Source organism: Desmodus rotundus, chromosome 9, assembly GCF_022682495.2.
Source record: "Desmodus rotundus isolate HL8 chromosome 9, HLdesRot8A.1, whole genome shotgun sequence".
In the NCBI taxonomy this organism is placed as follows: Eukaryota; Metazoa; Chordata; class Mammalia; order Chiroptera; family Phyllostomidae; genus Desmodus; species Desmodus rotundus.
Genome location: NC_071395.1, coordinates 112,258,192 through 112,265,534, shown reverse-complemented (window position 1 = coordinate 112,265,534; position 7,343 = coordinate 112,258,192). Strand labels below are relative to the sequence as shown.

General features: G+C 64.8%; 1 long non-coding RNA gene across 1 annotated transcript in view; it reads left to right on the top strand.

Annotated features, from left to right (window-relative positions):
• The first annotated feature begins 4,041 nt into the window (after positions 1-4,041).
• LOC128781577 (uncharacterized) overlaps positions 4,042-7,343 on the top strand; it is a 128,073-nt gene continuing 124,771 nt past the window's right edge. Inside the window, exon 1 of the long non-coding RNA XR_008427593.2 lies at positions 4,042-4,348. This is a non-coding gene — a long non-coding RNA (uncharacterized lncRNA). The remainder of the gene's footprint in view (positions 4,349-7,343) is intronic.

Sequence of the window (7,343 nt, the reverse complement as noted above, 5' to 3'; positions counted from 1 at the left end):
TGCAGTGGCCAAAGGGGAAACCCCAGACCCCCTGGCAGCGGGCAGTCAGCCCTGGTGGGGGGAGTGGAGACAAGACACGTTCTCGGGACTGAACGAGGAAGCCCGGTGGTGAGCAGCAGTGCACTCTGAGGCACCCCTCCGCCAGCCCCGCACGGCCGGGACAGACCGACCAGGAGAGGGAGGCCCCTTGGCGCCTAGTTTTCCGCATTGCGTTGTGGTGTCACCGTCTGCTTACGTGCAGGGTGACGCACGTGACGAGCCAGCCACATGCCCTTTCCAGACGGAGGAACCTGGGAGAAGACCTGGTGGCCGGCCTTGGGGCTGCAGTCCGGCCTCAGCTGCCCGAGAGTCGGGGGGGTCCGTGAACCCACTGGCTCTGCGAGACCGAGGCGCTGGTCCCTGGAGGCCGCTGGCAAGGCGGTGAGGGCTACCCGGAGAACCGAGGTCCTACCCCAGCTGGGACGTCCAGCAGGTTGGTGGGGGGCGGGGGGTGGGCTGATCTATGGTTTCTGGTTCGTGGCTCCCCATGACCATGCTCCTCCTTCCAAGAGGACAAATAGGACACTTCCGAGGGGTGGCACCAGTCTGTTCCGTTTGTCCAGGTGGCAGGCGTGGAGAAGAAAGCGGGCTGTCCACTGGCCCGGCCAGAGCAGGCCAAGTGCCCATGAGAAGTGGACCAGGCTCGTCTGGTGCCGAAGGCCCTGTGGCAGCCACCGCCCTGGGCGCGTCGTGTGCTGGACGGTGGGACAGTGAGCGCCCTGCCCCCGTGGGCCCGTGGCCTCCCTGCCCCCAGACCTGGGTTCCCCCGGCTCTCCCTCATCCACGGCAGCCGGCGTGTGGTCCCCCTTGTTGTGCTGGAGCACGTCCTCCAGCGGCTTCGGAGAAAGGGTGCCCGGGTGGCAGCGTTCCCGAGACCTTGCACACGCAGGTGTCTTTACCTTACTCTCACTGTTCACGGGGCTCCGTGGGGGGCGCTGGGCCGGGAGCACTTCCCGCCACACCTCGAAGGCTCTGCTGTCTGTTCGCCTCCCTGTTGCTGCCGGGAGTTCCGAAGCCCATTCTCACACCCGCTCTTTTTTTTTTTTAAGGACCTGGAAACGTGTCCTCTGGACTTTGTTTATTGTAACAATGTGCCTTAATGTGGGGTCAGTGTCCACCCATGGTGTGGAGAGCTTGGGAACTCTGTCTGGGGAAATTTCTTGAATTAAAACATTTCTTGAATTAAACACACAGAACCTGTTGTCTGATCTTTCACCCTTTCTCCCTGTTCCTCCGGCTGTCTTTCTGCTTTGGATTCTGGGACGTTCCCTCGCCTCTGTCTTCCACCCTTTCTGGGGAGGATTTTCTTTCTGTTCTCGTGCTTTTAATCTTCCAGCCCCTTTGTGTTCCCTAAATGTTCTCCCTAAAATAGCATCGTGCTCGTGGTTCATGGATGCAGTCTTCTCCGCTGTTTCTGGGGATATTAAAAATGGCTATTTCTGATGCTTTCTCCTTCCTGTGCCCCCACCCTGGGTGGTGCGGCCGCTCTTTCTCTTCATGGCTGTCCTCCGGTGTCTGGTAATTGGGGCTATTTACTCACATTGTCGGGCAGCCCTGCAGAGCTGGCCGGAGGCTCCGAGGCCTGGGGGGGCCTTGTCTCCTGGGGCTTCCCTTCTTTGCCGCCTGCTGGGAGACAGCAAAGTTACATCTTTAGTAGGTTTCTGAGCCTTCGGAGTGCATGACACCCCTCTGCCACCGTGCGTGAGGTGCCCCGGGCCCAGAGCCCCAGAGTCACCTCTCCTGGGAATACCCCTCCGGGTGGGCCCCAACAGTGAACCGGGGTGGGCCACCCTCCGGGACCTGGGGCTCCGCTGCTCTGAGTTGCCTGCCCACCTCCGTGGGTGTCTGCCCCCCCCACTCCTGAGCCTTTGGAGGTTCTATTTCTCGGCCCCCACCACAGCGAGGCCAGGTACCACTTGCCCCTTTGCCTTCCTGGACCCGTGCCGTGTGGCTTTCCTTCCCTGGTCTCCAGGTCCTTGGGGTTTATAGCTTTAAAAAAGTGTCTTCTGGCGGTTCCAGTGGGCTTTGCAGGGGGAGCAAAATTAGCTGTGTGTGTTCAGCCGTCATCTAGGAACTAGGTCCTCCTTTGTCCCTTTCCTAATTGCTATTGCAAAGGACTGTTCCCAGATCCTCCTCCATGTTCTCACTTAGAAAAAAATAATTTCAAATCCCAGGTTTGTAAAACTCCCTTCATGGAGGATAGTTTTATGAACTTCCTGGTTGGTTCTAAAATGAAGACGCACAGGCTGGCCCTGAGTCCCCTTTCTGGCTGGAAGGGCACGTTCTCCGGGGCTTGTAATGAGGCCTCCCTGCTGGGGCCTGCCCCACCCCCCAGGGGTCGGATCTGCAGGTCCTGAGGCCACGGACGCTGAGTTCACGCCCTCCCCTACCCCCCACCAAGGAGCTGGAGTGGACCTACTGTGTGCCCGATTCAGTGCTGCCTTCAGGGAGCTTTGCTGGAATGACCCCGGAAAGTGGCTCATAAGCACCCTTGCCTTTGCCTGGGAAGCAAGAGGCCTGCCGGTGGGAGACAGGTGGGCCACGTGGAGTGGGAGGGCTCCGCCTCCGCCGAGGATCTGGCAGCCGAGGACGGAGAGAACCAGTGCCGTGTCCAACACGGGGCTGCAGGAAGTCCAGTGAACCGTGCAGAGACAAGGCATTTATCTGGTGTTTAGCTGCAGGGCCGAGCAGCTCACTGGAAATTATTACACAGCACGGTCCCCACTGGCCAAGACGGATCAACCACCCAGAGAGGCCGAGGGCCAGGAATGAAGAGCGCGGAGCTCCCGAGTGACCAGCAGCCCCATGTCCCGAGCGCTTTCTGGCCTCGCTCGCTCTGCAGGGCTCTGCGGAGCCGGGTTTGCGTCTCTCCCTTTACTGCCCGTGAATCTTCCAGGCCCCTGCCAACCCCTGGACTCCTTGTCAAGCTCCTTGCCCGGCATGGAAAAGCTGGACAGTTGGGGACGAGGAGGGACATCATTACAGAAGCAACGTCAGATGTAAACTCAACCTGGGGCCAGCTTTCTGCTTATTTTTGGACTGAGGGTGTCTTATAGGGTACAGTCCACCCCCGCCCCCGCCCCTCCTCGCCTGTGGGTGGTAGGCTCTGGGCACTGACACCCTCTGTCTGTCTTTTGCTTGGAAACAGGATCGAGGCCCTGCCCAACCTGCTATTTTGTTCGGGACCGTCCAGGCCCTGTGGCCTGCCTTTGGTGCTGAATGCCAGGTGCTGTGGACTACCCGGCTCCCCACGGGCCCTTGGCCTCAGCTTGCTTTTGGCCCCCCTCCCAGACCCTGCACCAGGGCTCCTCCCCAAGGTGAGGGGCGCTTGGCAGTGGGGACAAGGCTCGTTTGCCTGCTTTTCTGATTTCAGGCAAATTCTAAACTTCCTCTCCCACCGGGGTAGAAATGTTTAAATTGGTTGGGTTGGCAACTTGGACAAAGGCCCCAGCGATGCTGTGGGTTCCTGTCCTCAGGAAGGCCAGGCCCCCAGTGCCAGGCCCTAGCAAGGGATGGGCAAGTATGGGCAAAGTGGAGGAGTAGGTAGGTGGACTGGGCAGCAGAGGAGGGGGGGGGGGGCCTCCCCCACCCACCCCCGCCATCCGGAGTTCTGTTTATGGGGATCCCTGGTTGTGTCCCTTCCTGGGCCAGGGACAGGGAGGTGGCAGGCCGGGGGTCCTGAGAGGGGCTGCTTGCTCCCACAGCCGCCTGGAGGATGGGAGCTGGGGCGGGGCTCTAGACCGGAGGGCGGGGCTCACGGACCCGCGCCCTGCCCACCGCCCCGGTGCTGGGGCTCTGCGGGCCGGGCCGTCTGGGCGCCGTGGCAGGGCGCAGCCAGCAGCCCTCCCCACCCAGGCGCCCGCCCCGCCGCGCGCTGCAGGAGCCCCTCCCTCGCTGCGCTCTGTGCGCACCGCCCCAGCCGCCTGCCTGCGCCGCGTGCTCCTGCTGTCTCCTCGCTCCAGCCAAGCGAGCCAGAGGAACCAGGGAGAGGGAGAGAGAAAAGGGGAGGAGAGAAAGGGAGAGAGAGGCAGAGAGGGAAGAGCGAGTGCGGAGCGCAGAGCCCCGGAGCCGGCAGAGCCTCCTAGGACAGCGGCCCGGCTCGGCCCCAGCCCCGGCCGCTCCTGCGCTCTCGGAGGGGACACGGCCGCCCCCGCTGCCGCTGGAGCCGCTGGAGCCCGGTCCCACGAGCCCCTCGCTGCCAGCCGGCCTGTACCCGCGTGGCCCCGGGACGCTGCTGTCCTCTCGGCCAGGATGCAGCTGGGGCATGGCCGCCAGGCCCCCATCACCTGCCTCGGGGAGCGCTGAGCCCGTGAGTAGCCTGTCCCTCGTCGCCCGCTGGCTCAGCCTTGCTCAGCCTTGCAGCGGTGATTACCGCCGTGCGACAGCCAGCTCGGGGCTGGAGGGTGGCACGGTCCTGGGAGGGGCCCACAGGACCCCGCGGGGGAGGCGGGGGCTGCAGAGGGCAGCCAGAGGCAGCCGAGGCTGTGTGGGGAAGGGGGGCACCCCCAGGTGCAGGGGTCTCTGCTAGGGTCGCCGGTCCCTCCTGGCTGGGGGCCGGCACGTGGCCCAGCAGGAGGCCGGTGGGGTGATTTTGTGAATGCGAAGGCGGTTTCGGGCTCCATGGAGACGCCAGGAGTCCCTTGCGCTGCGTGGCGGCGGCAGTGGCGGCGGTGGCGGCGCAGCCGCGGCAGCTAAGGCGGCACAACGCCGGGCGGTGCAGGGAACTCCCCGGCGAGGTGGGGGAAGGCTGAGGCAGAGGGGATCCCGGCCCCGCGGGGTGCATCCAGGGGGCCGGCCGAGACAGAGTGGGTGGCGGCAGGGACCCTGGGGGACGCAGTGCGCTTTCTTTACGGCACCCAGGCCCGGGATGGGAGCGCTGTCGGGTCCACCCGGCGGAGGGTTCGCTGAGGAGTTAACGACCCAAAGGAGTTGTGGGGGGAAGGCGCGCCTTAGGCCCCCTGGAGAGGACCGAGGCGAGCCTCCCGCGGTGCGGAGGCTGGAGCGCAGGGGCGGGCAACGCAGGGCCCTCGCGGAACAGCGTCTCCCGAGCAGCGTTAGGGAGGCTCCATCCAGAGCCCAGTCCGCTTCTCTGGGGCGCTGGGGTCCCCAGGGGCCCCCAGGGGCTAGTGCAGCGCTTCTGGGGAAGCCGGCGCCAGGGGCCCTGGTCCAAACTTTCTGCCCAGGCAGCCTCAGGAGGCCTGAGGCGGGGTCTCCGGGGGTGCCCGGGGCGTGCCCCCTGGCGGGAGGCTGTCCCCCGCGGCCCCACCACCTCGCGCAAGGCCGGGGGTCGCCGCCTCCCCCGGCGCGGAAGCGCTTGTTGCTGCACGTCCCAGCACTGCCCTCTCCTTCCGCAAAGGGAAGCGAGCTCGGCCCCCGCTGGGTGCGGAGGGACAGTGGGACCCTGTCCTGTCCCCAGCGGCCTGCGGGCTGGTCTCACGTGGGGTGGGGGTGTTCCTGGGAGGCTAGTGCTCTGCCCGTCCCAGTGGGCCAGGGATCCAGCGGGGCGGTAAGAAACTCAGGGTGCCAGAGCTTTCCAGCTTTGGGGAGGGACTGGATTTATTTTTTACCGGTCACTTTAAAAAAGAGCTCCCACAGCGCCGCTTTCATCCTGATCCACAGCGCGAGACGCCCCACGGTGGAGGCAAGTGACAGGAACGTGGGTGTCCATCCTGCTGGCCAGCCTCCGCCCCCAGGTCAAGTCCCTTCTTTGGCGCGCCGGGTCGCTCCCTCATTTCCTGCTGAAACGCAGCTCCCTCGGCTCGGGGATGCCCTGGGCGCTCAACCGGAGCCCGGGGCACTTCGCAGCCCAGCGGCCCCGGCTAATGGAGTGGGGTCGCCCTTAACGAGTTCTGTGAGCCGGAAGCCAGCTTTGGTTTTACTGCGCTGCAAAAAATAATTTTAAAAAGTATAAACATTGCGACAGAACCTGCTCATTAAGTGCGCATGGTGGATTTGGGCCGTTGTCTTAATGAGGCTGCGTTGTTAATGGGGATGTTACCTTCCTTAAAACAGACCCTCCAGGTTTGTGAAGGAGGGGGGAGGAGAACGGTGACGCCTGGAGAAGGCGGGTTTGGGCCGGTGGGATGCCCCTCCAGGACCCCGCAGAGCCCTGGGGAGCAAGGGGGCTTTCCTGGGACCGTGTCAGGGGTGGAGGCCCTCCGCCTCCTTCCCCGCCTCCACGTGCGAGGGCGTAGCTGGCTTCTGTGCCCGGGACGGTGGCTGACACCTCTGTCCCTCCCCGGAGACTGGAGGCCTCCCTGCCCTGGGCACCAAACTCCAGGCTTCACCCCTCATTCCTGGCTGGGAGCTTCTGGGAGGGGCAGGGCAGGCCCCCCCCCCCGCCCCCAGCGTGGGCGAGGTGGGAAGCCCTGGGGGGTTTGGCAGCAGAGGCGAAGTGGAGGGGACACTCAGGCCGAGACAGCCTGGGCCTGGTGACGCAGCTCTGTGGGAGGGGAGGGCCGGCCGGCCGTGTGTGGGCTCTTTGCACTTGAGCAGCTGGGTTTTCTGGTATGAGCCCCAGCAGTCGACCCCTCCCCCACAAAAGAGGACTTACACATCGCTTGGACCCACCCTCCCAGTGTCTGGGGCTTAGGGAGACCTGCGTCCACCCTGGAGCCTTGGGTCACCTCAGGTCACGGGGAGAAGTGGGGAGCCCAGGAAAGTCCTGGCAGGCCGGGCCTCTGACGGACTATGTGGGGCCTTCCTTGCCCAGGGCCCTCGGGCAGGAGCCACAGCGGAGCGGGGGTGTAGTCCCTGCCCTTCCACAAGGACTGAGCCTCAGCTGGAGCCACGTGGGGCGCAGCGGGAGCCAGCACCAAGGACAGGGCCCCGGCTGGCCACCTGCCCTCCTCCTCTCACCTCTGACCGTCCTGGAGCTTGGGGGGGCGGGGGGGAGGGGCGGCGCTGCTAGCACTGGCCCTCATGCTGTTGGGGAAGGGACAGGCTCCTGAGGCGGCCCAGGGCCAGCAGAGAGGCAGGCTAGGGTGGAGGCAGGTGGGAAGGCTCCTGCGGGCCATTTCAGAGGGGACCCTCTGTCTACTCGGGCCACTCACTCCACCTGGAGCATTGCCCACAGCTCCTCGGGACAGGGAGGGACATTGTGGACTCTGGCATCTGGGATGACCTGGATGGCAGTGGCGGGGGAAGTGCCCTCAGTGCTGGGTCCTGGCCAGCCTGGCCCTGCAGCCTTCTCTGATACCCCCCACCCCCCGCCACCCACGCAGCCATAGCTGGAGGCCCCACTATTCTGTGATGGGTCGGAGTTGGAGGCGGGCCCCTCGGGTCCCTCCTGGGCACACAGTGTT